Source organism: Aquarana catesbeiana, linkage group LG02 (assembly GCF_042186555.1).
Source record: "Aquarana catesbeiana isolate 2022-GZ linkage group LG02, ASM4218655v1, whole genome shotgun sequence".
Taxonomy (NCBI): Eukaryota; Metazoa; Chordata; class Amphibia; order Anura; family Ranidae; genus Aquarana; species Aquarana catesbeiana.
This window is the reverse complement of record NC_133325.1, coordinates 492,113,454-492,139,076: the sequence shown is the minus strand read 5'-3', so window position 1 is coordinate 492,139,076 and position 25,623 is coordinate 492,113,454.

The window sequence follows — 25,623 nt, the reverse complement described above, 5'->3', positions numbered from 1 at the left end:
CCTGGTGGTGCTGTCACTGACCTCTCAGATGCACCGTGCAGGGCTCAGTCAGACGGTCCTCTCTGGGTTCCAGCTTGGCGGCTCTGGTTTCATCCTATATTCTTCTCTCCACAGTCCACACTGTCTAACTCCTCTTGTGACCCCCGTCCCGGAGGTACTCTCGCTCTTGACTCCTCTCCAGGCTTCCCCTCAGAACCTGAAGACATTATATAACACAAGAGATGTTCAGAGATTGCAGACATAATTCAATAGCTGGTCAGAGATTGAGGACATGATGCAGGAAATGGTCAGAGATTGTGGACATTATACAGGAGATAGAGAAAAGGGATGAGAATGGAAAAATAGGACAGTTGCTGAAGCTGGCCATAAATATTTTCCCAGAATCAAAAATTGTGATGGACTGGCTCGGTACTAATAACAAACAATGTAAATAATATGAAAAACGTATTTATTACATATGAAAATGACATACAGGGTACATTAAAACAACAATTTTGGAAGAAATTTTATTTAAAAAAAACAAATACTCAGGGTTTCCCTGAAAAGTATCTGCTGTTGAAGCAAATCTCAAAATTGATTTTTTCCTCTACTAGTTTCACTGGTGACCGCTTCTTCAGGAGGAATAATCTAGATAGATATTGAAGTGAAGCACAAATTGAATACATTACATTCAGAATTGCAGTCAATTAAGTTCAGCAAGTTATACATTCGAAGGTAAAGATAATCATCAAATTGCTCACCAGGCTCTAAAATGGCCATATGTGAAACCACAGGCCCGAATTAGAGGCTCCCTCCACGGCAGACAAGGGGGATGTATGCGTGTATGAGTCTAGATAAAAAAGATGATATGTGGTAATGATACTCACAAAAAAAGGTTTAATATGGTAGGTTACAGTCCACTCAATACAAGGGGAAGGGGAATGGGAAAAGGGTGAGAGAAGAAAGATGAAAAGAAGGGAAAAAAGAGAAGGTGGTAAAAAAGGAGGGCAAAGAGGAGCGAAAATGTGGGGTTGGAGGGGGGGGAAGGGGGGGGGAGAGAGGGGAAAGAAATAATGGGACAGGAAGGGAAGAATGGATAGGGAAGAAGGAAGGGGGGAGGGGGGAGAAGGTGAAGGGGGGGAAGGGGTAGGGAGGAAAGGGAAAGAGAGAGCGAAAAAGCGAGGAGGAGAAAAGGGAGAAAAGGGGGAAAAAATAAAAGAAAAAAGGTAAATATGAGGGACAAAACATATGTGACATACAATGAGGGAGAAAAAAATAAATAGCTCACCTGAAAGCCAACATAACCATGTATAGATAAGTTTCAAAACTCCAGGGGACAAGAGAGAACAATTCAGGTACTTGGCATGGACAGGTAAGTAATGGAAAAGCCAGGCAGACTAGCTCAATTGTAAGCAAGTTCAATAAGCTCTTGAACCTTATGGAAAAGAGTAGATGCCCAACAAAATCCTGATACCAGCGCCCTGGAGATTATTCCAGGCTTAAGCCAGCATTGGACAAGGAAAAGTCTGCAGAATGGAAGAATATAATTGGTTAGGCAAATGTCCATAAAAGCTAATAATATAACAACTTCAGTATAAAGGGGGAGGCAGAGGGGAGTGTGAAGTATAGGTCCTCCCCATAATGTTGCCAAGATTCCTACCTGTTTGAGACCATTCAATCATGTGTCCCCTGGAGAGGGAATCTGCCGTGCTCATCCACGGGCCAAGGGCCCGTTAAATGGGCCCCCCGAACCAGAGACGAACCGGAGACGCACAGCACGCCGCCGCTGGGCGGCGTCTGATGTCGCCGGGTCAGACTCCCCAAACTGCGTATGTGCATCAGTAGATGCCACTGCGCAGGTGCGCGCAGTCCGGGCTAGTAGAGCTCGGGCAGAACAAGGAGGGGGTGGACTCAAAAGAGTACATCCGAGCCAAGGGGAGTCACATGCGACTGTTTTAATGTACCCTGTATGTCATTTTTATATGTAATAAATACGTTATTTATATTTTTTAAATTGTTTGTTATTAATCCCTAGACAGTCCATCACAATTTTTGAGTCTGGGAATAGATCTCTGGCCAGCTTCAGCAACTGTCCTATTTTTCCATTCTCATCCCTTTTCTCTATATATCAACTCAGATGATGGTACTTTGTTATTTTTTTTAATAAAAACTTCTATATGAGGCTATACACTCAATTCAAATGATACAGGAGATGGTCATAGATTGCAGACATGATACAAGAGGTGGTCAGAGACTGCAGACATGAGACAAGAGATGGTCAGAGACTGCAAAGATGACACAAGATATGGTCAGAGATTGAAGATATGATGCAGGAGATGGTCAGAAACTGCGGACATGATACAGTAGATGGTCAGAGACTGCGGACATAATACAGGAGATGGTCAGAGACTGCAAACATGATACAGGAGATGATCAGAGGCTGCAGGCATGATACAACAGATGGTTAGAGGCTGCAGACATGATACAAGACATGGTCAGAGGTTGTGGACATTATAAAAGAGACAGTTAGAGGCTGTGCACATGATACAGGAGATGCTTTTAATAATGCCACAGTCTGCCATTCCTGTGGCGCTAAAGGAAACTGTGGAGTCAAACAAGAAAAAAAAATTAGTACTTTCGCACATAACATTTCAAGCAGATTAGACACAAACATTCTTGGCCAACATGAGTATAACATTTATTTTAAGGAGTACTTAAAGACAAAAATCTAAGGTCCACTTATCAGATTATTCACCCCCTCTGAAGGCCCATTGTACAAATTTTAGGGGGGGAGATGTTTTGGAAAGGTAACCGTCTCCACTTCATTGAGAGCTGAATGCATAAATAATGTGTGTTACTTTGGCCAGCCCCTCCTTACTTTCACTATTGGCAGCCCACTGGACAGGTAAGAAGTGTCATAATACAAAAATATAAATACACACTGTCCTAATTGAAGCACTTTTTTACATTCTACAATTACCTATCAAGATAATTGGAGAACAAAACTTTAAACAATACCATTTGAAAGTATTCAGGCAGGCCCTTTCACTACATGCTTTGGTGAATTCATCCATAAATCTGACTACAAAAGAGGTAGGCACAGTGTTTAGTATTGGTTGACTTAGCGGTTGGGGGGGAGGGAGGGTTCCAAATGATTTTGGGACTCCAAAAAAAAGCCTCTTCCTGAATTTAAGCACACAAATAACATTTAAACACATTTTAGGGGGTGTTTAGGGTAAAGCAGTACTATGGAGCTGACAAAATACATTGTTAAGTGATTAGGCTAGGTGTGTATGGGCCAAGGATAGCATGCTGGGGGGGTTAGTGAAGGCAAATATGCATGAAGGACAAAAAAGGAAGTTTAAAAAATTTCAGCATGCATGAGGATAAAGAGGACATTCTGAGCATATTATAATCATGGTAATTAGGGAATGATGAAATAAATACAATACATTAGAAAACATTAAATACATAGAATGTGATGTTAAAGGACAAATCTTACCCTAATATAGTCCTTCTGCAGGACCTGTATAATGGCAGAACAGGTCTCTGGAATAATGATTCCCAGAGCCTGGGGGGAGATGCCTGTCGAGAACTTGATGTCCTGCAGACTTCTCCCCATCGCCAAGTACTGCAACGTGGTGACTAGCCTCTGTTCAGAAGTGATGACTTGCCGTATGCAGGTATCCTGCCTGATAATATAAGGGGACAGCAAAGCCAACAGACGGTGAAAAACGGGGTCCGTCATCCAAAGATAATTCCTGAAATCATCAGGATTATTCTCCTAGATCTCCCACAACAAAGGCATGTGCGAGAATTGGTCACGCAGGAGAAACCAATTCTTGGTCCATGAACTCCTCCCCACCCTGTTCATGGACTGGGCTTGGGTCAAAGTAAGAAACCCAACACCAAGCCCCTGCACAGCTCGAACTCTATGATGATTGGCTTCAAAAAGGTCGACTGATCAGAACGAACTAACAGAATGCACTGAAAAACAGAAAGGCCTGAGAAGAGCGAGCTGAAAATCAGAAACGAGCGGACAAGAATGCACTGCAAATTCAAATACGTACTATAAAATACGCACTGAAAAAACAAATGCGAACTGACTACACCCACTGAAAACCAGATACGAACCCACAAGCACAAACTGAAGAGCAGTGACGATCGGAAAAGCACGAGTCTGAAAAGTGCAAATCATCTGTCACCAAACTTCTACTAACACGAGATTAGCAGAAGGAGCCCAAAGGGTGGTGCACTGGCTATTGAACTTCCTCTTTCTAGTGCCATCATACATGTTGTACGTCACCGCGTTCTTGACGTTCGGAATTTCTGACAACATTGTGTGACTGTGTGTATGCTAGACAAGTTCCAGCCAACATCCATCGGAAAAAATCCCATGGATTTTGTTGTCAGAATGTGCGATCATGTGTACGTGGCATAAGGGGTAATCCTGCAGACTCTGATGTAAAAGGGAACTCAGAGTACACTGATTTAAAGAGGAGTGCTGAGAACACTGATGTGGGGGGGGGTCGGGTTACCGCAGACCACCTTCCACAGAGTAAATACACTAAGGTAAGGGGGGGTTACTGATATAAGGGGGAGCATTTGTATCCATGTCCCCCTTACCTTACTGTATCCACTCCCCCTTACATCAGTGACCCCCACCTTTAGACTAGCCTGGTGGTGCTGTCACTGACCTCTCAGATGCACCGTGCAGGGCTCAGTCAGACGGTCCTCTCTGGGTTCCAGCTTGGCGGCTCTGGTTTCATCCTATATTCTTCTCTCCACAGTCCACACTGTCTAACTCCTCTTGTGACCCCCGTCCCGGAGGTACTCTCGCTCTTGACTCCTCTCCAGGCTTCCCCTCAGAACCTGAAGACATTATATAACACAAGAGATGTTCAGAGATTGCAGACATAATTCAATAGCTGGTCAGAGATTGAGGACATGATGCAGGAAATGGTCAGAGATTGTGGACATTATACAGGAGATAGAGAAAAGGGATGAGAATGGAAAAATAGGACAGTTGCTGAAGCTGGCCATAAATATTTTCCCAGAATCAAAAATTGTGATGGACTGGCTCGGTACTAATAACAAACAATGTAAATAATATGAAAAACGTATTTATTACATATAAAAATGACATACAGGGTACATTAAAACAACAATTTTGGAAGAAATTTTATTTAAAAAAAACAAATACTCAGGGTTTCCCTGAAAAGTATCTGCTGTTGAAGCAAATCTCAAAATTGATTTTTTCCTCTACTAGTTTCACTGGTGACCGCTTCTTCAGGAGGAATAATCTAGATAGATATTGAAGTGAAGCACAAATTGAATACATTACATTCAGAATTGCAGTCAATTAAGTTCAGCAAGTTATACATTCGAAGGTAAAGATAATCATCAAATTGCTCACCAGGCTCTAAAATGGCCATATGTGAAACCACAGGCCCAAATTAGAGGCTCCCTCCACGGCAGACAAGGGGGATGTATGCGTGTATGAGTCTAGATAAAAAAGATGATATGTGGTAATGATACTCACAAAAAAGGTTTAATATGGTAGGTTACGGTCCACTCAATACAAGGGGAAGGGGAATGGGAAAAGGGTGAGAGAAGAAAGATGAAAAGAAGGGAAAAAAGAGAAGGTGGTAAAAAAGGAGGGCAAAGAGGAGCGAAAATGTGGGGGTGGAGGGGGGGGAAGGGGGGGGGGGAGAGGGGAAAGAAATAATGGGACAGGAAGGGAAGAATGGATAGGGAAGAAGGAAGGGGGGAGGGGGGAGAAGGTGAAGGGGGGGAAGGGGTAGGGAGGAAAGGGAAAGAGAGAGCGAAAAAGCGAGGAGGAGAAAAGGGAGAAAAGGGGGAAAAAATAAAAGAAAAAAGGTAAATATGAGGGACAAAACATATGTGACATACAATGAGGGAGAAAAAAATAAATAGCTCACCTGAAAGCCAACATAACCATGTATAGATAAGTTTCAAAACTCCAGGGGACAAGAGAGAACAATTCAGGTACTTGGCATGGACAGGTAAGTAATGGAAAAGCCAGGCAGACTAGCTCAATTGTAAGCAAGTTCAATAAGCTCTTGAACCTTATGGAAAAGAGTAGATGCCCAACAAAATCCTGATACCAGCGCCCTGGAGATTATTCCAGGCTTAAGCCAGCATTGGACAAGGAAAAGTCTGCAGAATGGAAGAATATAATTGGTTAGGCAAATGTCCATAAAAGCTAATAATATAACAACTTCAGTATAAAGGGGGAGGCAGAGGGGAGTGTGAAGTATAGGTCCTCCCCATAATGTTGCCAAGATTCCTACCTGTTTGAGACCATTCAATCATGTGTCCCCTGGAGAGGGAATCTGCCGTGCTCATCCACGGGCCAAGGGCCCGTTAAATGGGCCCCCCGAACCAGAGACGAACCGGAGACACACAGCACTCCGCCGCTGGGCGGCGTCTAATGTCGCCGGGTCAGACTCCCCAAACTGCGTATGTGCATCAGTAGATGCCACTGCGCAGGTGCACGCAGTCCGGGCCAGTAGAGCTCGGGCAGAACAAGGAGGGGGTGGACTCAAAAGAGTACATCCGAGCCAAGGGGAGTCACATGCGACTGTTTTAATGTACCCTGTATGTCATTTTTATATGTAATAAATACGTTATTTATATTTTTTACATTGTTTGTTATTAATCCCGAGACAGTCCATCACAATTTTTGAGTCTGGGAATAGATCTCTGGCCAGCTTCAGCAACTGTCCTATTTTTCCATTCTCATCCCTTTTCTCTATATATCAACTCAGATGATGGTACTTTGTTATTTTTTTTAATAAAAACTTCTATATGAGGCTATACACTCAATTCAAATGATACAGGAGATGGTCATAGATTGCAGACATGATACAAGAGGTGGTCAGAGACTGCAGACATGAGACAAGAGATGGTCAGAGACTGCAAAGATGACACAAGATATGGTCAGAGATTGAAGATATGATGCAGGAGATGGTCAGAAACTGCGGACATGATACAGGAGATGGTCAGAGACTGCGGACATAATACAGGAGATGGTCAGAGACTGCAAACATGATACAGGAGATGATCAGAGGCTGCAGGCATGATACAACAGATGGTTAGAGGCTGCAGACATGATACAAGACATGGTCAGAGGCTGCGGACATGATACAGGAGATGGTCAGAGGCTGCAGGCATGATACAACAGATGGTTAGAGGCTGTGGACATGATACAAGAGATGGTCAGAGGCTGTGGACTTTATAAAAGAGACAGTTAGAGGCTGTGCACATGATACAGGAGATGCTAGAGGCTGTGCACATGGTACAGGAGATGGTAAGAGGCTGCAACCATGGTACAGGAGATGGTTAGAGTCTGGGGACAAGATACAGGAGATGGTTAGAGGCTGCAGACATGATACAGGAGATGGTTAGAGGCTACAGAAATATTACAGGAGATGGTTAGGGGCTGCCAGTGTCTGAGAGCAAAGTAGGAACAAAGGGAAGCCTGTGTGCATGAAACAACATGTCCCTGGCTGGCTTCTTAGCTGGCTGCTTTTCGGGCTTGCGCTGTTTACTTACAGTGTCCTTTACCACTGTGGCAGTGCCGAGACATGACAGCTATAAGCAATCACAGTGTAAATAAAAACCTTGTTGCTCCACAATTGTAAAGCAACAATGGCATCCCTGATTGTTGCCACACCAGTCCCAGTGTCACCATAGCAGTGAAAGTCAGCGGCAGTGTTCCTGATTGCCACTACACAAATCCCACTGTCACCAGACCAATAGAGCCAGCAACAGTGTTCCCGATCACCAATACACTAGTAAAGTGTTGCCTCTGCTTGCCACCTGTATTGACCCTGGCATGTTTATTGACCATGTTTCTGCCTGCTGCCTGGACTGATACTTTGCCCGTTTGCTTATCATGTCTCTGCTTGCCACCTGACTGCACATTCGACTGACTACATTCCTGTGAGACACCATTCCAAGCCATCCCCTGTGGACAACTTCACTCCTGGAACCATAATATTGCATGACTGAGTAATTACCATCCAAAGTGTGACAGTGCTGAAGACTGAAAAATGGCCTGAGCGGAAGGAGGCGGAGCCTAGCGGAGCAGACATGCATTGTTAGAGCTCCACACCGCTGAGGAGAGAAGAGAAGAACAAAGCGGAGCCTGCAGGCTCAAAAGGTATCCATTTGAACCTTTTTGCCCCAGGGAACAAACTGTGAAAGTTTGGGCAGGAAATATGATACTGGGAGGAAACCATGGCAGAAATAAAAATCACCTCACAAAGAGCTCACAGGCACTCACTGCAGCTGAAGCAGCTCCAGTCACCTCACAAGATACAGCATCAGGGCGCTCTCACAGACAGAAAATGTCACAGCAAGACTCTCCATTTGAGTCAGATACAGAACAAATCCTCTCACAAACTTCTCCACAAGCCTCCTCAGTATCCCCAGTAATATTATTACAATTTGAAAAGATGCTTCATAAGGCTTTAAAACAAACCTCAGACCAAATAACAAAAAGCCTAACCAAAGAAATAAGAGAGCTGGGAAACCGCACCGCAGCCTTAGAAATAAAAATGGATGAAATTGAAATTACAACCCAAGAAAATATAACAGAATTGGAACAATTAAAAAAAGAGAATTTAATACTTCAAACTAAGCTCGAAGATTACGAAAATAGAGCCAGACGTTCAAACTTGCGCATAAGGGGAATACCTGAAACTGTGACAAACCTGCAATCTACTATTACTGCTCTATTACAAGAACTAAAGCCAGATATCCCTATTGAACGTTTAGAACTGGACAGAGTACACAGAGCCCTCACAGCCAAAAAGAAAGATGGACCCCCACGTGATATAATCACAAAATTTCATTATTACAGAACGAAAGAACAAATACTAATTGCTGCAAGAGAAAAAAAGGAACTTAATTTTCAAGGACACAATTATCAAATTTTTGCTGACCTATCCCAACTTACTATTACTAAAAGACGATCCATGAAACCCCAACTAATGGAACTGCAACGCCACAACATTATGTATCAATGGGGCTTCCCCTTTTCAGTCAGATTTAACTACCAAGGTACAATTTACAGAAGCAGATCAGCAGATGAACTACAACAAACCCTTTTAAAATTAAATCTGACAGAACCCACAAGCAGCAACACTCCCACACGCAGAAGAATGGCATCATCTTCACCTTCAGGCAGCACCCAGAAAATTTCAGAACAAAGTGGGAATCATCATTCTCACAAAAGAGGCCGTTATGCCACATCATCCATGGACCAAGAAGATTCAATGGACTGACATCCTAATTCCTGATATCTCTTCATTTATTATACTAAGAGATGGTTCTCTATAAAAAACCTATATTTATAACTGAATGTAACTGCATTCTGATAGTCACACACTGTGTGGGATCATGTTACATTCCAGTTATATTTCTTATTACTTCTGATTCATATAGCCTTAGAATATATAAGTGAAATAAGGAAATTCTTGTTCAGTTATATATTATCAGGTAATAACAATAGATTTATTACTTTTTAGGACAAATATGTTCAATAATCCAGAAGTAATGGAAGCTTTTTCTTTCTTTTCTTAGAACAAATATATTATTACCTAACTAGTTCCTAGAATTATGTTTTTGTTTATTCTAATCTGAAGCAATACAACCTCAGTTTTATGAGTTAACATGTCTAAACAGTTACATATGAATAAAATATGTAATTGTTTACTCTAAAAGGGTTAAAATCCCAAAATAATTCAAACTATCTTCATCAATACCAAAGTTATTAACAGTACCTTTCTAACTGAATTATTTAGCCTAGGGCAAGACTAACCATATACAACCACCCTGGAATAAATAATTTCAACAAAAACTATATTCTGCACTCCAATTAATGAAACATCATTTTGATGTCTTTTGACATAGCACTTCTCTCCTGTAAGCGGAAGATCCGTGTACCCCCATTAGCCCTCCTCATTCTCCCAACCATATTATGTGGGAGTGTGACGAAGGCACTTATTCCCCTGAGAGAGATATTTATTCTCTTTCACAGGTAAATTGTGATTACTTGCAAAAAATAATTTATACAATGTATCATCTAATCTCATATGTTTTTTGTTTACTCTTTACTCCAGAATTCACTGGTTTCTTTTCTATCTATTCATCTCTTCAGTCCACACAGGTTGATCTGCGCAGTCAGCTCTGCATAACAAAAAGTAAGTCAAAACTATTTGATCTATTGCCATGGCACCACTGAATATACTTTCCCTGAATGTTCAGGGAATAAATGTCCCTCAAAAAAGGACCAAAGCCTTCCGTACTTTCCATAACAAGAAGGCTCACATAGTATGCCTCCAAGAAACACACTTCACCAAAGATTCTACTCCAAAATATATTTCTCCTTTTTATCAACAAATTTACACGGCTTCTGCCTGTACCAAGCAAAGGGGAACTCTAATTGCATTTCACCGATCCACACCATTCACCTTATCATCAGAAATTAAAGACCCAGAAGGTAGATACCTGATACTCATGGGTTATATAATGGATACAGCAATCACGGTGATTTCCTACTACGCTCCTAACAAACAACCTACACCATTCCTCTCACATATATTACAAGTGATTAATACACACAAAATAGGAACAGTGATAATGTGTGGAGATTCGAACCAGGTCCTCCTCCCATTTCTAGATAAATCACCTTTTACACCATCCAAAATAACCTCTAGATTACCTTTTTCTCAACTTCTTTCCAAATACAATCTGGTAGATTCATGGAGAGAAAGTAACCCAATGAAAAAGAAATTCACTTATTTCTCGCACCCTCATCAAACCTTCACCAGAATAGATCATATTTTTCTAACAATAGGAATGATACCAGAAATTATTGCATCAGATATAATTCCGATTCCGTGGTCTGATCATAATGCAGTATACACTACTATAGCCTCAGCCATACCAAAAGCGCATGACCCAACGTGGTACTTACCGGACATAATGCTCAAACACCCACTACATCAGATGGCCATTGAACAAGCTTTAAAGGAATACATATCAATTAATAATACAACAGACATCTCCCCAATAACACTGTGGGAAGCTCATAAGCCTGTCTTGCGTGGTACAATACAAAGACAAATGGCACTATTTAAACGGGAATGCAAAAATCTAGCAAAAAAAACTAGAACTCAATTTTAATGCAGCCTACATATCATTTCAAGATAATCCATCTCAGAGTACAAAACCTCATCTGGAAAAATCTAGATTGGAATACGATCTATTTCTCACTGAGTCAGTTGATAAATCCCTCAAAAGCTCCAAACACAATTTCTACATGAATACAAACAAACCAGGTACATATTTGGCTCGGGCATTAAATTCAACTAACAAATCTTTCAAACCAATACGTTTGAAATTATCAAAAAATGTTTACACTTGTAATCCAGTTAAAATAGTCCATAAATTTCACTCACATCTCGCAACTTTATACAAGACAAACAATGAATTTAATCCTACAGAGGCTGAATCCTTCTTCTCAAAAATAACCTTACCTGAGTTATCTCAGAATCAAAAAAGCAGTTTGGATGAGCCTATAACTATAGATGAAGTTGCTAACGCCATAAAAGACCTAAAACTTAACAAAAGACCAGGCCCAGATGGCTACTCGGCTTTATACTATAAAACATTCTCAGAAATACTCTCTCCCATTCTCATTGAAACTTTTAACAAACTTCTAGATGGACATTCTTTTCGGCAAGAAACACTAATGGCAATTGTTTGTATGATCCCAAAACCCCTTTCTGATGATACTTCCTGTGTGAATTAACGGCCTATCTCTCTGTTAAACCTCGATATTAAATTATTAGCAAAAATAATAGCAAAACGCCTCAATAGCATTATAGGAAAATTAATACATAGAGATCTAGTAGGCTTCATGCCAAATAGACAGGCAGGCGATAATATACGCAGGGCAGTGTTATTGGCACATATTGCTAAAAAACGGAAAATCCCTTTATGTTTTCTATCTCTCGATATTAAGAGGGCATTTGACACAGTATCCTGGCAATATATGCAATATTCATTACAAAAATGGGGTTTTGGACCCCACTTTTTAACATGGATCAAAGCATTATATAATAAACCCAAAGCCTATATAAAATATGCTGGATACAAATCTGAAGCCTTTAATATCGAAAGAGGTACCCGACAGGGTTGCCCATTATCTCCCTTATTATTTGCCCTTATACTCGAACCCATGGCCCAATACATCAGAACAAACCAAACTATAACTGGCATTGAAGTAGGAGGTATTACACACAAATGATGTATATTTGCAGACGATATATTACTTTTCCTATCATCACCACAGGTCTCTGGTCCTAACTTAATACCAGCTCTTGATGGGTTTGCAGCCCTATCCGGCCTTATGATTAATCCTAAGAAATGCCTAGTGCTTAATATTTCACTCACAAACATGGAATTGATCCCGGCTAGGGCTGCACTCCCATTCACATGGGCAGAAAAATCAATCCCATATCTTGGAATTCATTTAACAGCATCTCATTCTGACTTATTCTCAACCAATTATCCTCCTGTATTAAGACAGATCACAAATCTAATAAAACAATGGTCGCAACTTCCTTTATCCTGGATAGGGAAGATTAATGCAATCAAAATGACTATTCTACCCAAATTGCTTTATCTATTCAGAGTCCTCCCTATTCCAATTCCTTCCTATTTTTTGAGAATAGTACAAAAAAGAACAACTTCGTTTATATGGGGCTCTTCTAAACCACGTATACCTATACACACACTACATCTTCCCAAAAATAAAGGAGGCCTGGGATACCCTAATTTTACTAACTACTACAGAGCAGCACATTTGGCCAGTCTGTCCAAATACCATGCAAAACAGGAAATCCCATTATGGGTATTTATAGAGGCTTCAGAAATGACCCTCTATTAATATCAAATTTATTATGGCTTGATCCTAAAGACCGCTTTAAAATTCATAATCCCATAACTAAACACTTTTTATCTCTCTGGGATAAACTAAAAAACAAATATCAGTTACAATCTCCACACAATCCTCTCCTTTCTTTTATCAGAAATCCGGCCTTTTATCTGGCATGGATCTACCCAAATTCTTTTAAAGCTTGGACAACATCAGGCATTCAGACACTAAATGACTTCATAACATCTAAATCATTCCTTTCATTCCCATCACTTAGAGAAAAATATGATCTACCAAACTCTGAGATATTTAGATATCTCCAAATCAAAAATTTCTATACACCATTCCTAAAGGGGGATACACCATTATCCCAATTATCCATTTTTGAATCAATCTGTACAAAAGATCCATTTGCTAAAGGTACAATTCCATCACTTTATAATCAATTATATGGAGTAGCAAATCTTAATAGACCCTCTTACGTTCAGAGGTGGGAGGAGGACCTGGAACAAACTTTAGAAGACACGGACTGGTCTAACATATGGCTCACATCTAAGTCATCTTCACCCTACATCTTAGCACTGGAGACAAATTATAAAGTCCTAACTCGCTGGTATCTTGTGGCAAAATATTCACCTAATACCTCAGCTCTTTGTTTTCGAGGATGCCCAGAAATAGGCACATATTTACACATATGGTGGACGTGCCCAGTAATCCAAACCTTCTGGAAGGAAGTCTTCGTGATTGCATCTAAAATATTTAAAAAAATAATACAACCAGATCCATATTTAACTTTACTTAATCTAAAACCGGAATGGTTAACACTCTCTCAATTCAAACTTATGATCCAACTAATAATGGCTGCAAAACAAACAGTGGCCAAGGCATGGAAATCTCCTACATTGGTACTAGCAGAAACAATTCACAGAATGAATAATACAATGTCCCATGCTAAGATGGTAGCCATCGATCAAAATCAAATTCCAAAATTTGAAAAACTTTGGCATCCTTGGATAAAACAACAGTTCCTGTCAAACTTCAATGACTCTGTCTTGTTGCCATGGTAACAGATTAAATGACTTACAGAGACACCCATTCTAAGGCTTCAAAGAGAACTAAAAAAAATAATAAACTGACGAGCGGGACAACCTTGTGGACCATACCTCTACCTTTCAACCCTTTTTCTTCTTTCTCTTTCCTTTTCTCCACCTTACGATTAAAGCTCATTATCAGAATTTATTTGACCTATATACACTCTACTTGTAAACAATATGTATAGTAGGTATAAATCATTTAAATACCTACAAAAGTAACTAAGGAAATGATATATATTTTTAATTTAGGTTTACGTGAACCCAATGTTTAATATTTGAAATTTCATGATATTTACCTATATAAACCCTACTGTAAAACAATGAGCTTACTTTATAGATCCTTGTAAACTTACTTTATGTATCTTTATAACATTGTATACTCAATAAACTTCTTTTGACAAGGAAAAATGGCCTGAGCAAGAAGAGGGTGAAATAGTCCGGTCTTGAAATGATTAAATTATATAATGGCTTTTGTAACAATTGTATATGCTATATTATTTTTTTTTCACAACTTACTGTAAGTAGAATTACCCTTTAATGTCTAACTTAACCTATCCTCTAAGCTTAATCCCTAACACCTTGTGAGAGAAGCACTGAAAAAAAAGTTTGGCTGTCAAAGTTGTTTGCATTGTTGGATTTCCTGAGACTCTGGCCCATTCTGAAAGAGGTTGTAAACCCTTACCTGTAGCTACCCTGGATATCTAGGAGATATCCCCTGTATCAGCATGTGCTGATGACTTAAGCAATGGCACGTTTGTGCCATAGTTTTATCTAGTGTGCCGTTACTGGCGGCTCCCGCACATGCGTGGGAGTGACATCATCGTGGCTCTGGGCAAACACAGTGGCGGAGCCCATGATACCCGGAAGTAACTCCAGGAACGGTGTCGCTTGCCAGAACTGTGTACTGGGACTGCTGCGAGGGCTTCGATCTAAGGTGAGTATTTCATAATGAGCTAGTAGCTAGTGCACTTTGTTGTAAGGAATGTGAGAGCACCACACCAAATGTTTTGGAGTACAGACTAACGTAACAAGACAAGCCAACACACTTCATGGTCCTCCTCCTTCAAAAGCTGGTTTGAATAAAGTATTATGCTTTAAGGGTTTAAGGAAAAAGCTTTTGCTTAAGAAAGAAACTGGCTCCTTAGCTCTGAAAGTATACTTTAAAAAACAGTTGTTATAGCAGTCTGTGATAAAATAAATACTGTTGGAGTCCCACTCCCAAACCTTTCATGTGGCACTAATTTTATTTCTACATCTTCCTGTTTTCACCTGAGATCCTTTTAAAGCCCTTATATGTTAACGAGCTGAACCAGAGTTATTGTACTCTGCTTTATAGACTTTTACATTACACTAAGAAATTAAACTAATTTTGTATCCAGCACCTCATATCATCATGTTTTAAATTATACTTTACATGTTATGACAACACAAAAGTGTGAATGCAGAATTAAAGTCAAAATCTGAAATGTCATTAAGTATGTTAAATATTCACAAAACTCAAGTTAAAGGTGCTTGAAAGACTTTGAGAAAGCTGCATAAAGCTGGCTGCAAACTTTACAAATTATTTATTAAACCATGAACATGTTTTCAAACCAGGATTTACAAGCTAAGGTTTTACAAGCTAAATTATACTTTACAAGCTAAATTATACTTTACATGTTATGACAACACAAAAGTGTGAATGCAGAATTAAAGTCAAAATCTGAAATGTCATTAAGTATGTTATATATTCACAAAACTCAAGTTAAAGGTGCTTGAAAGACTTTGAGAAAGCTGCATAAAGCTGGCTGCAAACTTTACAAATCATTTATTAAACCATGAACATGTTTTCAAACCAGGATTTACAAGCTAAGACCCAATACTGCCTTAAAACTATAGATATCAATGTTTTTATATTGGTGTAGGAAAATCTTTAAAACTGGTTGATCTTGTCCATTTCTTCATCTCCGAGGCCCTCCTTTATAGGCTCTAGGAAGCCATTCTGTGTTCTAAACACAGCAGCTAGCATTAATTTTTTCAATGCTTGTTTTTGTATGTTCCACTGTACTCCTGTCTTCTGATACTAGCTTGCTTAGTCGTTAATTCTTCTAGCTCTACCATGTTAGTCATTTGGACTAGTCCCAGACAGAAAGAGATTTAGAATACATTTATATATTTTTTTCTCCTGCAAGAAACCCAGTAGAAGATCCCTATGTATGCCTAAAATCTGAAATTAAACTGATTGTGGATTGTCAAGTCAGCTTTTTGCATAAAGTTGACATCTGAGACAGAACTGTGGGGTTGATTTACCAAAATTGGAGAGTGCAAAATCTGGTGCAGCTGTGCATTGTAGCCAATCAGCTGCTAACTTCAGCTGGTTCAATTAAGCTTTGACAAAAAACTAAAAGCTACACCAGATTTTGCACTTCAGTAAATCAACTCTATTGTGTCTCATCCAGATATGCTTCATATATATTGGTCTCTCACAGGGCTTTTTTTCAGGGGGAACTTGCTGGAACTCAGTTCCACCACCTCTGTCTCAGACCCTTGGGGGGGGGCTGCTCACCACAATCATTTGTAAAAACACAGAAGTCAGGTTTCTGTGTTTACACGTGACAGCTCTGCACTCTGTGTGTAACCCCCCTGAACTCTGCACTTTGTATGTAATGCAATCCTGGTATTTATTGCCCCTGTAAGACCCTCCTACTGTTCGTAAAATTTGACTGACCACACTCACTATTTGATGTGATTTGGAGGGTGTGTGTAGGGGGAGGTGTTTTGGCGGGTCGTGGTTGAGTTCCAGCACCTACTGTGTTAGAAAAAAAGCCCTGGTCTCTCATAAGCAAAACCCTTGTGATGCATGCTTACCATCAACTAACCATGGATACACTGTCAATCCAAGTAAAACTCCATGAAGCTAACCTTTACTCAGTACTGCACCCCCTCCACCTGGATCCACCAATGGATCTCAGGTGAAAACATTTTATTTATAAGTATGATGTACAGTATATATGGCACTTTCCCTTGCCCTCACAATGGTGCACTGGGGAGACAAGTGAATGGAGTAGACGTTACTGCAGGCACCATAGTGTTGATAAGATAAGAGTTGGTTGAGAAACGCGTAGTGCAGATCTTTTGCATGTCTTACTTGGCTTTGCTGGCTCCCCACCCTTGTGATGTTTTATACCTGGGTCATTAACCCAACTGTGTATTGATGCATCCATCCATCTCTATACAATGACCTTTATGAAAGTACATACCAATGGCACAAAAAATCTCCATGGAAAGAAAATTAACAGATAGTTACAACTTATTTAAAATAAACAGTGGATAAAATGCTTATTGTAATAACTTTTATTTAACAAAATAATGAACCTGTTACTACTGATTTATTTTACTATAGGCTAAACACTGTTATTACAACTAGATTTTGACCATCAGACACAATAACTACTACTAAGCTAATGAAATATTATATTATGAAAGGATTTTTAAATATGGGCAATGTTACACCACTTTCAAATCCTAGAATTATGCATCGAATCTAATTTGTGTTATTCCCCCTTGCATCAGCAACCTAATCAACAAAAAATACAATAAAAAGTGGAAATGATAGTACACTTTAGATGCAATAGAAATGTGAAAGCTGTCATTGATAACTTGTTTTCAAAAGTATGGTCTCCAAAGCATTCTTCTATATGCTCTCTTCACTGGTTATTGAGTCACCTATTAGTTGTATCAACATCTGATATACAGTACTGTGCAAAAGGTTTAGGCAGACATGAAGAAACACTGTAAAGTAAGTATGTTTTCAAATATATATACAATATATATATATATATATATATATATATATATATATATATACAGTTGTGCTCATAAGTTTACATATACCCTGGCAGAATTTAAGATTTCTTGGCCATTTTTTAGAGAATATGAATGAGAACACAAAAATGTTTCTTTCACTCATGGTTAGTGAAGCCATTATCAATCAACTGTGTTTACTCTTTTTAAATCATAATGGCAACAGAAACTACTCAAATGACCCTGATCAAAACTTTACATACCCTGGTGATTTTGGCCTTATAGCATGCACACAAGTTGACACAAAGGGGGTTGAATGGCTATTAAAGGTAACCATCCTCACCTGTGATCTGTTTGCTTGTAATTAGTGTGTGTTTGTGTGTGTGTGTGTGTGTAAAAGGTCAATGAGTTTCTGGACTCCTGACAGACCCTTACATCTTTCAACCAGTGCTGCACTGACATTTGTGGATTCATGGGGAAAGCACAAGCATTGTCAAAGGATCTGCGGGAAAAAGTAGTTGAACTGTATAAAACAGGAAAGGGATATAAAAAGATATCCAAGGAACTGAGAATGCCGAACAGCAGTGTTCAAACTCTAATCAAGAAGTGGAAAATGAGGGGTTCTGTTGAAACCAAACCACGGTCAGGTAGACCAACTAAAATTTCAGCCACAACTGCCTTGAAAATTGTTTGGGATGCAAAGAAAAACCCAGAAATAACTTCAGGTGGAATACAGGACTCTCTGAAAACATGTGGTGTGGCTGTTTCAAGATGCACAATAAGGAGGCACTTGAAGAAAGATGGGCAGCATGGTCGAGTCTCCAGAAGAAAGCCATTGCTACACAAATGCCACAAAGTATCCCGCTTACAATATGCCAAACATCACAGAGACAAGCCTCAGACCTCCTGACACTCATTTGGACTGATGAGACCAAAATTGAGCTCTTTGGCCACAACCATAAATGCTTTATTTGGAGAGGAGTCAAGAAGGCCTATGATGAAAGGTACACCATTCCCACTGTGAAACACGGAGGTGGATCGCTGATGTTTTGGGGATGTGTGAGCTACAAAGGCACAGGAAATTTAGTCAAAATTGATGGCAAGATGAATGCAGTATGTTATTAAAAAATACTGGAGGAACATTTGCATTTATAAGCCAGGAAGCTGCGCATGAGACGTGCTTGGACATTCCAACATGACAATGATCCAAAACACAAGGCCAAGTCGACCTGTCTTTAGCTACAGCAGAATAAAGTGAAGGTTCTGGAGTGGCCATCTCAGTCTCCTGACCTCAATATCATTGAGCCACACTGGGGAGATCTCAAACGTGCAGTTCATGCAAGACAGCCCAAGAATTTACAGGAACTGGAGAATTTTTGCCAAGAGGAATGGGCAGCTTTACCATCTGAAAAGATAAAGAGTCTCATCCAAAAATACCACAAAAAACTTCAAGCTGTCATTGATGTTAAAGGGGGCAATACATGGTATATTAAGAACTGGGGTATGTAAACTTTCAATCAGGGTCAACACTAACCATGAGTGAAAGAAAAGTTTTTGTGTTATCATTCATATTCTCTGAAAAATGGCCAGGAAATCATAAATTCTGCCAGGGTATGTAAACTTATGAGCACAACTGTATATATATATATATATATATATATATATATATATATATATATATATATATATATATATATATATATATATATATATATATATATATATATATATATATGTGTGTGTGTGTGTGTGTGTGTGTGTGTGTGTATTTATTTTTTTATTTGTTTCTTTTTATCAATTTACAATATGTATAGTGAGCCAACAGAAGAAAAATACAAATCAAAGCAATATTTTGTTTGATTACCCCTTGGCTTTAAACTAGAATCAGTTCTTATACTTGCAGTTATACTCAGTGGCGGCCCACCCATTAGGGATGCCCGGGTGCCACCCCCTCTCTCCTCTCCACCCCATATATGCAGATATATGCAGTGGATATATTCATGCATAGCATGAATCTATTCATGGCTGCCACGGCCACTCCCTATTCATGTGTCCGGCTGCTTTCCGGTCACTAGACACATGAATTACAGTGGCCAGGTTTTTTCTTGAAGCACCTGATTGGAGCCATAGGCTCTAATAGGCTTCAAAAAAGCATGGGCTCGGGTCAAAAAGCATGCTTCCTGAGCCCACCCATGTGTGTTGCAACAGCGAATGAATAATAGCTGTTGCAACACTGATCCTCCTCTCAGCCAATCTGGAAGCGGGTCTGGTACCCTTTACCCAATTGGCTGAAAGTACAGGTGATCCTATTGGACGCCTTGTAAGGAGGAGAAAAGAGATGACAGGCATCTCTATGAGAGGAAACAAAGCGGCTCCCGGGACACATCTTGCTGCCATTCACCTGCTGCCTGACCAGCCACTAAGATCGGGTAAGTGACAGGTAGACAGCGGGTGGGGTGCTGTATGGGGGGATGGGGTGGCTACGTGCATCCGTGCCGCTGGCCATGCGCTGGGGGGGTTGTTGGTTGATTGCCACCATCCCCCCCAAAAAAACATGAGCCGACACTGCTTAAACTGTATCAGCAAGGTCTCTCCCAGGCAAAGATTTCAAAGCAGGCTGGGGTTTCAAGATGTGCTGTTCAAGTTCTTTTGAAGAGCCACAAAGAAATGGACATTGTTGAGGACCCAGTGGGCAGCCAAGGAAACTTACTGCAGCAGATGAAAGACATATCAAGCTTACTTCCCTTCAACATTGGAAGATGTCCAGCAGTGCCATCAGCACAGAACTGACAGAAACCAATGAGATCCAGGTACACCTATCTACTGTCTCGAGAAGTCTGTTCAGAAGTGGTCTTCATGGAAGAATTGTAGCCAAAAAGCCATACCTCAGACAAGAAAACATGGCTATGCATGAAAACTTGCAACTGGGGTACAGAAAATGGCAGCAGGTGCTCTGGAATGATGAGTAAACATTTGAAATATTTGGCTGTAGCAGGAGGTAGCTTGTTTACCGAAGAGCCGGAGAGCGGTACAATAATGAGTGCCTGTATGCAACAGTAAACCATGATGTATATTCCTTGCAAGTTTGAGGCTGCATTTCTACAAATGGAGTGAAATGGAGTTGGAGATTTTGTCAGGATCAGTGTTGTTCACAATGCTGTGAAAAGCAGGCGGCTACTTATTTATCATGCCATACCATGTGTGATTGGCCCCAAATTTAATCTGCAACAGGACAACTACCCCAAACTTACAACCAACATAATTAAGAACCATCTTCAGTGTAAAGAAGAACAAGGAGTCCTGGAAGTGATAGTTTGCCCCCCACAGAGCCCTGATCTCAACATCATTGAGCCTGTCTGGAATTACGTGGAGAGACAGAAGGCATCCTATTTCCACAGAATATCTGTGGTTAGTTCTCCAACCTGTTGAGTTCCTTCAAAAACTGTGTACAAGTGTACCTAGAAGAATTGATGATATTTTGAAGGCAAAGGTTATCACACCAATTATTGATTTGATTTGGATTTCTCTTCTGTTCTTTATTTTTATCAATTTGCAAATGAAAAGTAAAACCATGAACACTTCTATTTGTAAAAGCATTCTTAATTTACAGCATTTGTTCATACCTGCCTAAACTTTTGCACAGTACTGTACATATACCAGTCTTGGGTAGTAGAGGAAGAAAGGGAGATGGGATAGAGATCCTATATGCCAGGTAATATGTTTCTATTCTGTTCATTTTAAAGTCTAAATCATGGAGGTGTTATGCAATACTCCCCTCCTCCCTGGTTATTGCCATTGTAGTAATTTTTTTCCACCACTAGATGTCCTCAGTCTTCTGAGTTGAATGATGCCCAGTGTCATTCAACCCAGAGGACTGAGCACACACAGAGAGTTCAGGGATCCATGGACCCGCTTCTGAAGGGGCATCATTATGGCACATATGTCACAGGAGGGCAGCAGTCAGAGCTAGAAGTTGGGATTCAATCATTTGAGTCTCCAGTGTTATTAAAAAATGGTGTAGGGACGGGGCTATTTATCTCAGTGATTGCTCTGTCCAGTCTTTCCCTTCACAAATAGATCACTTCTATAGTGATCTATTGCTGGGTGACTGTCATGTACCTGTTGAGTAGAGCCTGGTTTATGCAGAGGAAATCCACTCTTGCACCTCTGACTCTGGGCCCCTGGTAGAGTATACAGGAGGCACAGGAGTGCAGAGTCGCATGAGTGCTGGTAGACGTGCTTGCTGTTGGGCTGCTGACCCAGTAGTCCCTCAGATGGCAGTGGATTTCTGTGGGCAGAACAGGTTGGTACTTAGTCGAAGAGCATGTCTCAGAGGTAGCTGGACAGGTGCTAGCAACTTGGTAGCTCTGGAGGGGCTGGAATGTAAGCAGAGTCAGACAAGCTGGGTCATACACAGAACAAACAGATCAAATACAGATTCAGAGGTAGGAGAATGGTCAAAGAACAAGCCAGGGTTGATGCAGGTGGAAAACAGGAACAAGCCGGGTCAATAATTCAAGAGCAGATGCAGGTTAACAGGAAACATCTTGGGTGCTGATCCAGCTTAAATAGCCAGATTGCCACCAATATCTGTAACGGAATGCGCTGCGCACATTTGCGCATACACATATGCGTTAGCATGTGCTAACGCTCCTCTTCTTCCAAGCATTCGGGGAACAGGGATTCTTCTGCGGCTATCATTCTTCCTGACACTGACTATTAGAAGTGAAAAGTTGCATGGGGGCTCTAGGTCAGATCTCAACTGAATTGACTCATCTCCCAACTCCAAACATTATCTCATCATGATGTTATTTATGATAGCAGAAAGGTGACCACAGTGCAAGCATCAATAGAAGCATATGATAATTTATTGAAACAATAATAGCATACTTACATGTAGGTAAACTGGGTGCTGCTCTGAGTGAGAGAGCTGTTGGCAGTGCAGCTGTCTGACTGGCAGGACCAGCTGTCATGCACGGGGTGCCGGGGTCACCAAAGGAAGTTGGAGATGGCAGTGGCCTAAGCAGGACCCGCAGCAAGCCACAAGGGTGTGAGTGGGCATACTCAATATGTTTCAGAGGCTCTACCTACTTTTTCAAGTATGTCCAATAGTGGTGCAGGGGTGTCTTATACTGGCGATTGGATACTGGTAAAGCAAGTGGGAGATGTAATTAAGTTTGACAGGTCTAAAAGAGCCAATCTGCTGGCAGGGGCAGGATTGCTGGAAGACAGTTAGGACTCAAAGTATACAAACAAGCTGGACAATTAGTAGAAAGATGTATAGAGCAACAAGGCAAAAGTAGAAGCTACAAAAATAGCAAAAGTAGCAGAAACAATACTAATGTTGTTACAATAAGTTAGCACTATTTTGGAACAAAGTTTCAGTATATCTAAGGCACATTATAAATAAGAGAACAGAAAGATATGTAGGGAGTGTTGTAAAAATAAATAAGGAATGCTAAGCTGCAGCCCCCCCACCCCAAAGCACCTTGTTCCCACGTTGATGAGGACAAGGGCCTCTTCCCGACAACCCTGGCCGTTGGTTGTCGGGGTCTGCAGGCGGGGAGCTTATTGGAATCCGGAAGTCCCCTTTAATAAGGGGGACCCCAGATCCAAGCCCCCCACCCTATGTGAATGAGTGTGGGGTACATCTCCCCAGCTCCGGGGGTCTTCTTCTGACTTCGGGGGTCTCTTCCACGCTCTCTGGATCTTCTCCAGGTCTCCGGCTCTTCTCCACACTCTCCGGCTCTTCTGCCGGGCTCCTCCGCTATCTTCTGCTCTTTTGCTGCTCTTTTGCTAGTGGAGGAGCCCGGTCTTCTCCCGCTATCCAGTTCTTCTGTCGCTGTCCGCTTTTTTTTCTACGCTGGATCTTCTGTCAGGCTCCCCCGCTATCTTCTTCCAGCTCTTTTGCTAGCGGTGGCCCGGCCGTCTTGTTCTTCTTCTTCTTCTTCTTCGTCGTCGCCGCCGCCTTCTCCCCTCTTCTCTTCTCTTCTCTTCTTCCGATGTTGCTCTCTCCCGTTGTACTGCCATCTGCGAGGTGTGTGGCGACTTATATAGGCATGGGGCGTGGTCACCGTGTGATGTCACCAGGTGACTCTGCCCATTATGATGGCACAGTCCCGGGGCATGCTGGGACTGTAATGACATAAGGGGCGGGGTCACCGGGTGACATCACCCGGTGGCCATACCCCATGCCTATATAATTGGTTACAGACCTCGCTCACGGCATTACAGCGAGAGGGAGCATCGTGGCAAAATCTCAGGAAGAAAAGAGGAAAGAAGACGTCTCAGAGGACCGGGCTCCTCCGCTAGCAAAAGAGTGGCTAAAGAGCAGAAGATAGCGGAGGAGCCCGGCAGAAGAAAGAAGGCATCGGAGAAGAACCAGAGAGCGCGGCAACAACACCAGAGAGAGGGAGAAAAGGCCTGAGAGACTCCCAAAGTCGGAAGAAGACCGGCTCCTCCGGCTAGCAAAAGAGCAGAAGATAGCGGAGGAGCCCACAGAAGAGCTGGAGAGCATGCAGAAGAACCAGAGACCGGGAGAAGATCCAGAGAGCGCGGAAGAGACCCCCAAAGTCGGAAGAAGACCCCCGGAGCTGCCTAATAAATTACTTTAAAAACCTGCCTAGTGTGTTTTTTTTAATTGACACTTTTTTCCTAGGTAAGTAGGTAGGGGTACGATGTACCCCATACTTATTCACATAGGGTGGGGGGCCGGGATCTGGGGGCCTCCTTATTAAAGGGGGCTCCTGGATTCCAATAAGGCCCCACCCGCAGACCCCGACAACCAACAGCCAGGGTTGTTGGGAAGAGGCCCTTCATCAACATGGGGACGAGGTGCTTTGGGGTGGGGGCCCCCTTGCCCCAAAGCACCAACCCCCCCATGTTGAGGGCATGCGGCCTGGTACGGTTCAGTACGGGGGGCGCTCGCTCGTCCCCACCCCCTTTCCTGATTGACCGGGCTGTGTATGGATTTTGAGGGGGGTCCCCACACCGTTTTTTTGACGTAGGGGGTTCCCCTTAAAATCCATACCAGACCGAAGGGCCTGGTATGCCCCTGGGGGGAACCCATGCCGGTTTTTTATTTAAAATTTGGTGTGGAATTCCCCCTCAAGATTCATACCAAACAGTGCCGGGCATTGGCGGAGATCCAAGTCGGATCCTCCGTTCAATACAGTCGGTACGCTGTCGGGTTGCTATGGAAATGGCAAACCACAGCTAAATGCAACCGCAGCTAATCGCACTGTACCAATGCAGCTGATCGCAGTGCCTGGAGTCTTAAATTTCACAGAAAAAAAACATGCTTTTAACTGCGGCAGAATAGCTGTCCGTGTGAAATGGGCCTTAGGCGTTTTTCAGATGCTATATCGCTAAAAATAGCGCCTGAAAAATGCCCTAAAGTGGCTCTATTCACTCCAGTGTGAATTGGGCTTTCACACTGGAGTAGTGTGCTAGCAGGACAGTAAGGCTCGATTCACATCTATGCATGTTGCTTTTGAGTGCTTCTGCAGTGCTTTTTGCGGTGCTTGCCGCGTTTTTGGACCATCGTTTTTACCGCAATTTGCATTTTTTTTTCCTTTTTTTTACACTATATATATCCAGTTGCTAAGGAGGGGGCCAGGAAGCTGACCGCCGCGTCCTTAACAACCGATGAGACATCAGCTGACTTCCTGCTCAATGTAAAAAAAAAATGCCGGCTAAAAAAAAAATCATGAAAAAAATCAGTGTGGGGTCCCCCCCAGGTCCATGCTAGGCCCTTGAGTCTAGTATGGATTCAGAGGGGACCCCATGCCAAAA